The sequence below is a fragment of the Dermochelys coriacea genome, chromosome 5, assembly GCF_009764565.3.
Source record: "Dermochelys coriacea isolate rDerCor1 chromosome 5, rDerCor1.pri.v4, whole genome shotgun sequence".
Lineage (NCBI taxonomy): Eukaryota > Metazoa > Chordata > Testudines > Dermochelyidae > Dermochelys > Dermochelys coriacea.
The window spans coordinates 34,935,514-34,950,535 of record NC_050072.1 but is presented as its reverse complement, the minus strand read 5'-3'; the positions used below and the strand labels follow the sequence as shown (position 1 = coordinate 34,950,535).

General features: G+C 44.9%; 1 long non-coding RNA gene across 1 annotated transcript; it reads left to right on the top strand.

Annotated features, from left to right (window-relative positions):
- The first annotated feature begins 7,133 nt into the window (after nucleotides 1-7,133).
- LOC119855998 lies at nucleotides 7,134-13,307 on the top strand. Its single transcript, XR_005293104.2, has 4 exons — nucleotides 7,134-7,226; nucleotides 7,389-7,492; nucleotides 12,837-12,924; nucleotides 13,275-13,307. It is a non-coding gene; the product is annotated as an uncharacterized LOC119855998 (long non-coding RNA).
- Nucleotides 13,308-15,022: the final 1,715 nt, after the last annotated feature.

Here is a 15,022-nt window from a genome sequence, read left to right as displayed (position 1 = left end):
AAATGTTGGCATACTGTGGGGCCATGCGGGTACCCATCGCAGTGCCGCTGATTTGAAGGTACACATTGTCCCCAAATGTGAAATAGTTATGGGTGAGGACAAAGTCACAAAGTTCAGCCACCAGGTTAGCCGTGACATTATCGGGGATACTGTTCCTGACGGCTTGTAGCCCATCTTTGTGTGGAATGAGAGTAGCAGCCGTGTTAGTCTGTATTCGCAAAAGAAAAGGAGTACTTGTGGCACCTTAGAGACTAACAAATTTATTAGAGCATAAACATTCGTGAGCTACAGCTCACTTCATCGGATGCATTTGGTGGAAAAAACAGTGGTGTTTTTTCCACCAAATGCATCCGATGAAGTGAGCTGTAGCTCACGAAAGCTTATGCTCTAATAAATTTGTTAGTCTCTAAGGTGCCACAAGTACTCCTTTTCTTTTTGTGTGGAATGTTGGTGTAGAGGGCTTCTACATCCATAGTGGCTAGGATGGTGTTTTTAGGAAGATCACCAATGGACTGTAGTTTCCTCAGGAAGTCAGTGGTATCTCGAAGATAGCTGGGAGTGCTGGTAACGAAGGGCCTGAGGAGGGAGTCTACATAGCCAGACAATCCTGCTGTCAGGGTGCTAACATATTAACCCACAGAGACCTTCCTGCCAACACTACAAAAAGAAGGATTCTGGGTGGACTCCTCCTGAAGGTCGAAACAGCAGCCTGGATTTCTACATAGAGTGCTTCCGCCGACGTGCATGAGCTGAAATTGTGGAAAAGCAGCATCGCTTACCCCATAACCTCAGCCATGCAGAACACAGTGCCATCCACAGCCTCAGAAACAACTCTGACATCATAATCAAAAAGGCTGACAAAGGAGGTGCTGTCGTCATCATGAATAGGTCGGAGTATGAACAAGAGGCTACTAGGCAGCTCTCCAACACCACTTTCTACAAGCCATTACCCTCTGATCCCACTGAGAGTTACCAAAAGAAACTACAGCATTTGCTCAAGAAACTCCCTGAAAAAGCACAAGAACAAATCCGCACAGACACACCCCTGGAGCCCCGACCTGGGGTATTCTATCTGCTACCCAAGATCCATAAACCTGGAAATCCTGGACGCCCCATCATCTCAGGCATTGGCACCCTGACAGCAGGATTGTCTGGCTATGTAGACTCCCTCCTCAGGCCCTTCGTTACCAGCACTCCCAGCTATCTTCGAGACACCACTGACTTCCTGAGGAAACTACAGTCCATTGGTGATCTTCCTAAAAACACCATCCTAGCCACTATGGATGTAGAAGCCCTCTACACCAACATTCCACACAAAGATGGGCTACAAGCCGTCAGGAACAGTATCCCCGATAATGTCACGGCTAACCTGGTGGCTGAACTTTGTGACTTTGTCCTCACCCATAACTATTTCACATTGGGGACAATGTATACCTTCAAATCAGCGGCACTGCGATGGGTACCCGCATGGCCCCACAGTATGCCAACATTTTTATGGCTGACTTAGAACAACGCTTCCTCAGCTCTCGTCCCCTAATGCCCCTACTCTACTTGCGCTACATTGATGACATCTTCATCATCTGGACCCATGGAAAAGAAGCTCTTGAGGAATTCCACCATGATTTCAACAATTTCCATCCCACCATCAACCTCAGCCTGGACCAGTCCACACAAGAGATCCACTTCCTGGACACTACGGTGCTAATAAGCGATGGTCACATAAACACCACCCTATATCGGAAACCTACTGACCGCTATTCCTACCTACATGCCTCTAGCTTTCATCCAGATCATACCACTCGATCCATTGTCTACAGCCAAGCGCTACGATATAACCGCATTTGCTCCAACCCCTCAGACAGAGACAAACACCTACAAGATCTCTATCATGCATTCCTACAACTACAATACCCACCTGCTGAAGTGAAGAAACAGATTGACAGAGCCAGAAGAGTACCCAGAAGTCACCTACTACAGGACCGGCCCAACAAAGCAAACAACAGAACGCCATTAGCCATCACCTTCAGCCCCCAACTAAAACCTCTCCAACGCATCATCAAGGATCTACAACCTATCCTGAAGGACGACCCATCACTCTCACAGATCTTGGGAGACAGACCAGTCCTTGCTTACAGACAGCCCCCCAATCTGAAGCAAATACTCACCAGCAACCACACACCACACAACAGAACCACTAACCCAGGAACCTATCCTTGCAACAAAGCCCGTTGCCAACTCTGTCCACATATCTATTCAGGGGATACCATCATAGGGCCTAATCACATCAGCCACACTGTCAGAGGCTCGTTCACCTGCGCATCTACCAATGTGATATATGCCATCATGTGCCAGCAATGCCCCTCTGCCATGTACATTGGCCAAACTGGACAGTCTCTACGTAAAAGAATGAATGGACACAAATCAGACGTCAAGAATTATAACATTCAAAAACCAGTTGGAGAACACTTCAATCTTTCTGGTCACTCGATCACAGACCTAAGAGTGGCTATACTTCAACAAAAAAGCTTCAAAAACAGACTCCAACGAGAGACTGCTGAATTGGAATTAATTTGCAAACTGGATACAATTAATTTAGGCTTGAATAGAGACTGGGAATGGATGAGTCATTACACAAAGTAAAACTATTTCCCCATGGTATTTCTCCCTCCCACCCCACCCCCCACTGTTCCTCTGATATTCTTGTTAACTGCTGGAATTAGCCTACCTTGCTTGTGGCACCTTAGAGACTAACAAATTTATTAGAGCATAAGCTTTCGTGAGCTACAGCTCACTTCATGCATCCGATGAAGTGAGCTGTAGCTCACGAAAGCTTATGCTCTAATAAATTTGTTAGTCTCTAAGGTGCCACAAGTACTCCTTTTCTTTTTGCGAATACAGACTAACACGGCTGCTACTCTGAAACCTACCTTGCTTGTCACCATGAAAGGTTTTCCTCCTTTCCCCCCCTGCTGCTGGTGATGGCTTATCTTAAGTGATCACTCTCCTTACAGTGTGTATGATAAACCCATTGTTTCATGTTCTCTGTGTGTGTGTATATCAATCTCCCCTCTGTTTTTTCCACCAAATGCATCCGATGAAGTGAGCTGTAGCTCACGAAAGCTTATGCTCTAATAAATTTGTTACTCTCTAAGGTGCCACAAGTACTCCTTTTCTTTTTGCGAATACAGACTAACACGGCTGCTACTCTGAAACCTGATATCTAATAGGGTTTCCATGCCCTTGTATCTTATTTTAGACTGTCTGGTGAAGAAGTATCAGAGGGGTAGCCCTGTTAGTCTGTATCCACAAAAACAACAAGGAGTCTGGTGGCACCTTAAAGACTAACAGATTTATTTGGGCATAAGCTTTTGGGGGTAAAAGAAGAAGAATCTGAAGAAGTGGGTTTTTTACCCACGAAAGCTTATGCTCAAATATATCTGTTGGTTTTTAAGGTGTCACCAGACTCCTCATTGTTTTGGTGAAGAAGGTGTGCCAAAGCCTGATGAGAAATAGGATATCCTCTTTAAGGATGCTGCTGGCTGTATCTCCCACCCTCCCAGCAAGGGGTTAGTGCTGGAAGCAGGCCCAACTACTGCCTCTGTCACTGACATACTGACTGTAGTATATTCAAATAATTCTCATTGGCTACTGCCTGGTCCAGGGGAACAAGGGAAGGTGATGGGCAACTTTTTTGGGGGGAGTTCTTAAACAGTTTTAGATGGAATCTTGTGAGTGAATAGGATGTAAAAGGAAGTGAAGAACTTGTACATTTCAGCAACTGTGGGGTTGGCAGATTAAAAGTATGTGTGTTAATGGGGTGTATTGGGGCATTGCTGAAAGAGCAGAGTTAAGGCTGCCTGGGAAACCTTAACTGTACATTTCCTTGTTCTCAGAAGTTTGAGATTTACTCAATGCGGCTGTCTGCAAAGGGGCATCATACCACGAAGTAACCTTAACTCTGTGTAAACAAAGGTTTTGTCATTGAATTTCCATATTTTTGAACAGGAAAAGATATATTGTTGATAGCAGTTAGTAGTCATTTAGGCAGTTATACATGTCATGTCCCACAATTTTGCATAGCAAGCCAAAACAGCTTGTACTCATAAATCCGCATGTCATGGTGTACTCCTTGCTCTCCTTGCAAACTTGAGATCCAGGAATCACCCAGAATCCACACTTGGCAACCCTGACAATGGATGTATAACTTTTGCCTCAGCAGGCAAGGTACCTGCACTGTGAGTTCCAAACTCTGTGCTATGTGTTTTTAGAAACACCACACTAATCTGCCCTCACATTAGGAATTGACCACTTTGCACCCCTCTAAAATACAGATTTTCTCAAACAACCAACTCAAGGTTTGCTTACTACCGCTTATCATTGTCCAACCCTGACCCACTCCCACACACAAAATCCTCTGTCTCCATTCTTCCCCACCCAATATAACAAACATTTTTATTAGATTTCAGAGTAGCAGCCGTGTTAGTCTGTATTCGCAAAAAGAAACGGAGTACTTGTGGCATCTTAGAGACTAACAAATTTATTTGAGCATAAGCTTTTGTGAGCTACAGCTCACTTCATCGGATGCATTTGGTGGAAAATACAGTGGGGAGATATATATACAGTGGGGTGTATATAAAGCTCCCCACTGTATTTTCCACCGAATGCATCCGATGAAGTGAGCTGTAGCTCACAAAAGCTTATGCTCAAATAAATTTGTTAGTCTCTAAGGTGCCACAAGTACTCCTTTTCTTTTTGCATTTTGATTAGACCAGCTTCTGACTACTCTTCTGTGTTCACAGTAAATTTCCCTATAAAGTAAAAAGCCACTGTATTATAACAGAGGCAATATGTAGCAAGCAACGTGAGTTATTACATCTTTATTGCACAGATGTACAAAAGTTCAAACTAGAAACATCAGTGGTGGGGTGTTCACCGGGGAATGGTGTCGGCATATTCCCTTCAACTACCCACGCGTAAAGTGGCTGCACAGAAACACTGATCTTTAATTTATTGGTGTATGTGTGCAGCAGTCCTTCCAGAGTGCATATCTATGCAAGTGAAGAGTGAACATATTTTTAAATACTGTTCACAGTTTGGGTCCCTAAAGACATATGGGGTGCCCCGCACTGCCATGCGTAAAAATTGACTAGTTGAGATCATTTTGATCTGCATCACAGCAATAATTTGATCTCTAGTTCTGCCTCCACCCCTAAAAAATCCCCAACCTAGAAACTTTTTGAAAATCAGCTTTTTCTTTATCTCTGGAACCCCTGGCTCAAATGACCCCACATGTAGCTCACTAACCCTATTCTACACTCACAGAAGGCATAGCCAATTTAAAGAAAATCCATGCAAGCATTCAGACTTTAGAGTACTTAAAACTGTTATCCTTATAGGGGAAGGATAGATAGAGAGAAATATTCCTCTACACGTTTCAGAGTAGCAGCCGTGTTAGTCTGTATTCGCAAAAAGAAAAGGAGTACTTGTGGCACGTTAGAGACTAACAAATTTATTTGAGCATAAGTTTTCCTGAGCTACAGCTTACTCTCTACACATCCATCTGCAGTACTGGAAGCTCTGAAAGGTGTGAAGTGGCCTATTCATCTCAATGTGATGTTCTCAGATGAAAGAGAACACCCCATGGGGATGAATACAACCTGAAATAATTGCTCTGAGACATGTGAACTGCTCTATTCATCTCAATGGGTGAGTAAATTCATCTCACCCCCTTCCTGAGTGCTTTAGACTAGAGCCTGTGATATGCATGAAGTATGCCTGTTCTCAGGCTTGCAGGTTGGGGGGGGGGGGGGGGAGGTAAGACTTTCCCAAAAAGTCAACCCTGCCTCACCAGGACGCTTGTCCACACTGGCAAGTTTCTGCGCAGTAAAACAGCTTTTTGTGCTCAAATTGCAGACGTGTACACACTGCCAAGCCACTTTGTGCACAGAAACTCCTCAGTTGCAAAGGTGCAAAAAAAAAAACCTCAACGAGAGTCGTAAGGCTATTTGTGCAGAGGCTTCAGCACTCTATTGCCAATGTAGACACTTGATTGCTTTCTGTAATGTAATTGGCCTCCGGAACTGTCCCATTATGCCTCAAGTGACTGCTCTGCTCATTGTTTTGAACTCTGGCTGCCCCAGAGACATGCGCCCCTCCCCTTTCAAAGCACCATTTCTGACATCCCTTGGGTGCTGTGCTGATCAGCTCCAGGACACAAAGCAAACCATTAATGTGGAATGCTCATGCTGTTGAACACAGAGGCAGGTGTCTGAGCCCAGGGAGGGAGGCTGATATCCGGGTTTCTCCCTCCTCCTGCCTCAAGACTGGTTGCTTCCTGCTGCTGTCTGAACTTACAAGACAGCATGCTGACACACTGTCTGTCCCTCAAAACACAGTCTCTCTCCCCTGCCTTCATACGCGCACACTCACTCCCTGTCACACACTCTTCCCCCTCCTTCAGTTGAAAAGCAATTGGCAATGTAGTAGGATGCCCATGGAACAATGGGATTGGGAAACCTGCATCATGTGACACTGTGCCTGTTCCACAAGGCATTGCAAACCCTTCCCAAAGCATCCTGTGGCCAGTTGCCCAGTGGGATAGCTACCACAATGCACTGCTGTCTTTGCAATTGCAAGACCTGCTAATGTGAATGCACTCCAGCGTCACAAGGAGCACGGTGTGGACACACAACAGCCGTTTAATTCCAGCGCTTTAATAAAAGTGATATAACTTGTGGCTCAGAAACTTGCCAGTGTAGACATACCCTTATACTCTAGAAATGTTCTAGCTTTTACTCTGTAATCTAAGAGCAATTATGATGGCTTCCCAGGCAATCACATGAATGCAAAATTACGACAGTAAAAAGTGTTACATTAAACATATATTTTTGGCTTGGTGGACAGAACTGCACTAAGATATTGGACAAAAACAACAAGGTGTCAATTCCAGGAGAGGCAAAACTGCTTTTGTAATGAGTCAGCCACTCCCAGTCTCTGTTCAGGCCCAAATTAATGGTGTTAAATTTGCAAATGAATTTTAGTTCTTCTGTTTCTCTTTGAAGTCTAAAAAGAAAAGGAGTACTTGTGGCACCTTAGTGACTAACAAATTTTATTATTTTTTTTTTCTTTGAAGTCTGGAATTGACACTTCCTTATCTGTTATTGGGAGTGGACTACATCCACCCTGATCCGAATTGGCCCTGTCAACACTGGTTCTCAACTTGTGAGGTAACTCCCTTCTCTTCATGTGTCAGTATAATACTGCCTGAATCTGTAATTTTCACTCCATGCATCCGATGAAGTGGGTTCTAGCCCACGAAAGCTTATGCCCAAATAAATTTGTTAGTCTTTAATGTGCCACTGGATTCCTTGTTGTTTTTGTGGATACAGACTAACACTGCTACCCCCTGATACTTAAGATATTGGAACAATCCTGATCTGAAACAACCTGTTCCGTCTCTTTTGTTTCCAGTGACCCAACTATGATTCTTTGGGTAAGTGTGCAAGCATTTTATTCTTGATTTTAAAATTAGCACTTTTTTCTTTTTCAAAATTACCTCTAACAAAATCAACTCTGTAGTCAGTATTGTCAACTTCAAATATCTTGAATCGGAGACCCCAAAATCATGAGATTGGCCCCAAAATCATGAGAATTTTTAAAAAGGTGATATTGTGGTTTTTAGGTCAGTCTCTTGATTTTTGAACTACCCCTGCGCATCCCCAGGGTGTGTGCATATAACAATTAGTGTTGCCCACTCTCCCACATGTACTGATGAGGTGATTTTGGCCCCTGCTGCAGGAGCTCTCATCCCCACATCTGCATGTCTCCTGTTCAGCAATAAATCCTATCCTTCAGTCCCCCATCAGTTCTGTCTCCACCAACCCTCCTCAATTCAGTTCAGTACTCCAGCCCCCATCATCATCACCACTTCAGTTCAGCCCCCCTACCCTATCAACCCTCACCACCCTCAGTTCACCCTCCCAGCACTAACCCTTGGCACCCCTGTAGTAGGAAGAGGGCTTGAAACATAAGCCTGCGTATCAGAGACCTCGTATGAGGCTGAGGCCTGAACTAAAGTAGTGGTCAAAACTTTGCTGATATGAAGCAAAGTCAGGTTGTGAGCAAGAGGCAGGCCGTGCTCACAGAATCTGGCAAGAACATGGCTGATATTGCAGAAACACACATTGCTAAGTAGTGCTAGGCACAAGAATATATACGTAAACCCATTCCAGAAAGGTGGTACCAGAACATCTCGATACCAAACACATTCCCCAAAGATAACAGGAACACGCTGACCCATCTTAAGGATAACATCAGGATGACAGCATGATGGATGGAGATGTTTTGATCAAACCAACATGTACAAGGCAAAGGGTGACACCCCCATATGCCGGGGCAGTACGTAATTTGTTTGTATTGGTGTATAAAAATGTATCTTAGAGGAAGTGTCGTTGGCCAGTCTACAGAGCAGTGGAAAGTCCCGCCACTGTCCATTGTCACGAGCATACATGTCTTAGCATCTTCATAGAGTCTGCCAGGTGCTATTACCGTGCTTCATCGACAATAAACCTGGCCAGTGCCTTCGCTGAAAAGCGAGTCAGTGGATTTATTGGGCAGTTTAATTGAAGTCTGATATCTCTGCTACCTGCCCAGAGCTGGGACAGTACATTGAATGAACACACACGCAGCCAACATCTGACAACAGCCCCATCTGCTCAGAACCCACCAGCAATGCAACCCCTCCGACCCCATGAGCTCCCACTCTCGTTATTTCAGCTCCCCTGAAGCTCCCAAGCCAAAGTTCAGTCCTCCCAGCCTCACCTTCTCTTAGGGTTCTTCACCTTCCCCAGGCTGGGGGGGAGTGAGGGGCAGTGGGGTCCCCTTTCCCACTTCCTAGGGTGGCAGGGGAGCAGCCACCTGGGGCTGACAGCCAGAGCCCGCAAAGGAGGGGCTCCATATGTCAGGCTTGCAAGGAGAGGACAGGAGATGTTGACAGCGGGAACCCCAGCCACCTACAGCTGAAAAAAAAGATCCTGACATCTGAGATTTCTGTTGCAAGATCATGAGGGAGGCTTAATTTTACTTGAAAACCGCATCTCTCTCAGTAAATTTGCAAGAGATGGCATATCTGCAGCAAGCCTACAAGACTGGCTTTCTTGAACACATTTTACTGTTTATAATGGATCTCTCCTATCCCATTTGGGAACTGCATTGAAAGACTCCAAAGTGAGTCTAGTTGTTCTTACTTAGAAAGGCCCTGATCCTATAAACAGTTGAGTGTATGCTTAACTATAAGCACAACAGGACTATTCACATGCTAACATTTAAACATGCACTTAAATGCTTGCAAGATCAGGGCCTTAGAGACCAGCGGCCTCCTTGAAAGCCATGCTTAGCTGCAGCACCTTAAAACTAAAAGGTGCCATCTTGGAGAACCTGAAGAAGGAAAACTGGTGGGGATTCCAATGACTGCTACTCTAGGGTAATCTTGAACTAGAGGAGTGTGAGTGAACAGAGACCTCATTACCAAAAAATAACTGAAGTCAGTATCCATCCCAGTGCAGAGGAAACTTTCCATTCAGGCCTGAAAAAGGTTTCCAAGATAATTTTGGTAGTTCTTTGTTGGGTTATCATTCTGTTGTCATAGTAGTGCAACAGAAAATGGCTGTCCCATGAGTTTAGATGAGGTTCTGACTATATTTAACTTGTTGATCTAGATCAGCCTGATCCACACATCACTTTGCATATGGACTTCAGTGGGAGCCAACCATCTGGTAGAACCATTGGATCAGATCCTGATAGGAAAGCATACTGAAAGCTTATCTACATGATCTTGTAGTCCACACCAGAGGGGTGTAATTTTTAGTCTGCACTAGTGTGCTGCACATTAACTGGCTCATGTGGACCCTGCTCATGTGGACATGCCATAAAAGTTCCCTACAGCTTGTTAATATAGTCCCATTTCAAAGATTACTATGTTAACATGCACTGGGGAACTTTTAGTGCACACCAGCAGGGTCCACAAGGGCCAGTGCGAGCGAAGACTGAAATTTACACCCCGCAGGTGCAGACTAAAGTGCCATGTAGACAAGCCCTGAATTGTGCTTTATCTGGGCATGTAAGCTGTTATCAAATAAATCAGTTGTTAGTCTATTGTATCTCTGAGAAGAAATTGAGCCTAATGCTCACTAAATATATGATTTGTACTCATGGTGATTTTTTGGTTTGTCTAAGATGCTAATGGTATTTTTTCATCATAATTAGAACTGTTTAGAAAATTTAAATGAAATTTTTGCAAAAAAGAGAAAATAGATTTCAAGGAAAAGTTTTTTGAATTGTTTTTCCCCCCATTTTTCCATCAACTCTAATTCCAATGTAGTGTTCAATGCAGAATCACAAAGTTCCCATTGTTTAGAACAGGGGTCGGCAACCTATGACACGTGTGCCAATGATGGCATGCGAGCTGATTTTTAATGGCACGCTGCTGCCTGCCGGGTCCCAGCTGCCGGCCCCGCTCAGCCCGCTACCGAACCCAGCCCGGGACCCCGGCAGGCAGCAACGTGCCATTAAAAATTCTGCCCAGCCTGCTCTTCTCTGCCCACCACCCCGCAGGGGCAGGGTGAAGAAGCTTGGTTCTGCCGGCTGCTGCTGCAGGGCAGGTGAGCTCCCCGCACCCCCACCTCTTCACGCAGCGTCCTGGGTTCCTGCCCCTCCTGCTCTCCCTCCCTGCCACCCATCAGCTGATGGCCCTTGTGAGGGAGGGGGAGAAGTGGAGCTGCAGCGTGCTTGCTGCTCCAAGGAGGAGGTGGAGACGGGGCCTTGGGGATGGGGGGTGGAATCAGGGCATATCCCCTCCAGCCCCCTGCTGTGAGCCACTCTTGGCAGGGGGCTGGGGGTGTGGGCTAGGGTTGTGGGGGTGCTCCCAGCCCCCTGGTCGTGGGGGTGCTCCCAGCCCCCTGCCCTGACCCCTGCCCCCCCAACACACACAGCCCTCTGCCTTGACCCTTGCACCCCCTCACATGCCCCCAGCCCTCTGCCCTGACCCCTGCATCCCCACATGACCCCTGCCCTGACTCCAGCACCCCCCACACATACCCAGTCCCCCCACACCCCATGCCCTGACTCCTGTACCCTCCTCACATACCCCAGCCCCCTGGCCTGACTCCTGCACCCCCACATTCCCACCCCCATCCTGAGTACCAAACAGGAGCTCCTGCACTCCCCACACATTCCCACCTGCACCCCTCGCACCAAATGGGAGCTGCCCAGGTAAGCACTCCACACCCAAACCTCCTGCCCCAACCCTGAGCCCCCTCCCTCATTCTAGCTCCTGGCCAGACCCTACACCCAAACCCCCAGCCTGCTCCTTCACCCCCAGCCCTGTGCTCAGTGCACTCCCACCCTCAGCTCAGTGCAGAGAGAGAGGAAGAGAATGGGCTAGAACCAGGGAGAAGGTAGGTAACCACTCTATGTGGGCAGGGCTGGGATCCCAGACCGGCAGCGGGCTGAGCGGGGCTGGCAGCTGGACCCTGGCTGGCAGGAGCCAGCGGACAGAACCCCAGACTGGCAGCGGACTGAACTGCTCAGCCCACTGCCAGTCTGGCGTCCTGGCCGCCGGTCCCACTCAGTCCCCCCACTGCTGGTCTGGGGTTCTGGCTGCCAGCCCCTTGCCAGCTGGGGTCCCGGCCACAGGCCCCACTCAGCCTACTGCCGGCCTAAGTGAATGGAACCCCAGGCTGGCAGCAGGCTGAGCGGGCCGGCAGCGTAAGATCAGCATTTTAATTTAATTTTAAATGAAGCTTCTTAAACATTTTGAAAACCTTGTTTACTTTACATACTACAATAGTTTATTTATATAATGTATAGACTTATAGAGAGTGACCTTCTAAAAAACATTAAAATGTATTACTGGCATGCGAAACTTTAAATTAAAGTGTATAAATGAAGACTTGTCACCCCACTTCTGAAAGGTTGCCAATTCCTGGTCTAGAAGTTAGCAGTGCACAGCAAATGTCCCACTAGAGGGCACTAAATGGTTTTAAATGTTAAAGGTTCCAGAGTAATAAAAGTAAATGCTATGAATTAAGTAGTAAGTGCTGTGAATGTAACAAGTCTGAGTACATTTTTTTTAAAAAAGTTTCCATATGTGCTTTTTAAAAGAAGAATGTTTTTGCCCTTTTAAAAATGCTAATGATTGTAAAATTCTATTTGAAAATATTTTATTTTCTATAGTAAACTACCGATATCTGAAATGATGACATTTTAAAAATGACAACTAATTTAGGAGAAATCAACAAAATAGTCTTCAAGTTTGAAAAACTATAAAACAGTTATTTCATAATTATTATCAAACCAAAACATGTAAAATTAAAGATAAAATTTATGTCAAAATAGTACTGAAGGTTCTTGTCTTGTGACCTTTGTAAAATAAGTTAATTAGCTTGATTTAGTTCTTAGTGGGTGGATATTCACATCTCAAAAAACATCGTTGCTACATAGGATACTACTTGGAATGCTTGTCACTTTCTGAGCTGAAAATACTAAAGCTTGAGGCAGAAGGAAGTATGATTTTCTGGAAAGGGCATTGAACTGTGAGTCAACAACCTAGGTTCAATTGCTGGCTCTTTCATAGTCGTTGATGTGAATTTAGGCAACTCAATTATTCTCTCTGTGTCTTAGGTCCTCATCAGAAAATATGGGGTAGATATACTTCCCCACCACACAAGGCTATTGTGCGGATAAATTAATGAATGTTTATGAGTTTTTCTTAGATGCTATGGTGGTGAGGGCTTGCAAGGTGCTATATATCCTCAGTTCCGAGTTCTATTCACTTACAGGAGCAAATCAGGATCAAGCCCATTGTGGACATGAAGTCTGAACTCTTCTCCTAGACCTACAGATCATTCCATTAAAGACTGAGGCATGGTAACAAAAGTGTGTGGGGAAGTTTGCTCTGCTTTTGCTTTTTTGCGGGGCCATTTAGACAGGCAGAACTGCAGGGTCTCAATGTGGATGAGATAATGGTATAGGGAGGAGGGGTTTAGATTTATTAGGAACTGGGGAACCTTTTGTGAAGGTTGGAGCCTATACAGGAAGGATGGGCTTCACCTAAACTGAAATGGAATCAGATTGCTAGCGTGTAAAATGTAATAGGTCGTAGAGGCGTTTTTAAACTAAGGGCTGGGGGAAAAGCCGACAGGTGTGGAGGGAGCCATGGTCCAGACAGAGATATCCCTTAGAGGAAGATCTATTAATGGGTATTCTCTATATCCTAGTGAGAAGGAAAGGATGGAGAACACTTCAAAAACCAGTCGGAGAACACTTCAATCTCTCTGGTCACTCGATTACAGACCTAAGAGTGGCTATTCTTCAACAAAAAAACTTCAAAACCAGACTCCAACGAGAGACTGCTGAATTGGAATTAATTTGCAAACTGGATACAATTCACTTAGACTTGAATAGAGACTGGGAGTGGATTTATTAGGAACTGGGGAACCTTTTGTGAAGGTTGGAGCCTATACAGGAAGGATGGGCTTCACCTAAACTGAAATGGAATCAGATTGCTAGCGTGTAAAATGTAATAGGTTGTAGAGGCGTTTTTAAACTAAGGGCTGGGGGAAAAGCCGACAGGTGTGGAGGGAGCCATGGTCCAGACAGAGATATCCCTTAGAGGAAGATCTATTAATGGGTATTCTCTATATCCTAGTGAGAAGGAAAGGATGGAGAACACTTCAAAAACCAGTCGGAGAACACTTCAATCTCTCTGGTCACTCGATTACAGACCTAAGAGTGGCTATACTTCAACAAAAAAGCTTCAAAAACAGACTCCAACGAGAGACTGCTGAATTGGAATTAATTTGCAAACTGGATACAATTCACTTAGACTTGAATAGAGACTGGGAGTGGATGGATCATTACACAAAATAAAACTATTTCCCCATGTTATTCCCCCCCTCCCAACCCCCACTGTTCCTCAGACGTTCTCGTTAACTGCTGGAAATGGCCCACCTTGATTATCACTACAAAAGGTTTTCCTCCTTTCCCCCCTCCTTCCTGCTGGTAATAGCTCATCTTAAGTGATCACTCTTCTTTTTGCGAATACAGACTAACACGGCTGCTACTATGAAACTTCTCCTTACAGTGTGTATGATAAAACCCATTGTTTCATGTTCTCTGTGTGTGTATATAAATCTCCCCATTGTATTTTCCACTGAATGCATCCGATGAAGTGAGCTGTAGCTCACGAAAGCTTATGCTCAAATAAATTTGTTAGCCTCTAAGGTGTCACAAGTATTCCTTGTCTTTTTGAGAATACAGACTAACACGGCTGCTACTCTGAAACTTGGTGAAACAATGATAATCAATGGGGATACAGTAATACCAGGGTACAAAATATAAAGGAATGACAGAGTAGATCATGCTGGTGGGGGAGTGGCACCATATGTGAAAGAATCAAATATAGTAAAAGTATTAAATTAATCACTGTACCACAGAATGTATAGAATCTCTATGAATAGACATTTCATGCTTGAATAATAAGAATTTAGCAGTAGGAATATACTACTGACCACTTGACCAGGATGGTGATGGTGATTGTGAAATGCTCTGGAAGGTTAGAGAGGCTATAAAAAAAGAAAACTCAACACAGTAATAATGGGATATTTCAACTATCCCCATACTGAGTGGGTACATGTCACCTCAGGATGGGATGCAGAGATAAAGTTTCTTGACACCATAAATTACCGCTTCTTGCAGCATCTAGTCCTGGAACCCACAAGAGGAGAAGAAATTCTTGATTAGTCCTAAGTGGAGCACAGGATCTGGTCCAAGAGGTGAATAGAACTGAGCCTCTTGGTAATAGCCACCATAATATAATTAAATTTAACAGCTGTGTGGAAGGAGGGCAAACACCAAAGAAGCCCACCACAGTAACATTTAACTTCAGAAAGGGGAGCTATACAAATATGAGAAAGCTAGTTAAACAGAAATTAAAAGGTACAGTTACAAAAGTGAAATGCCTGCA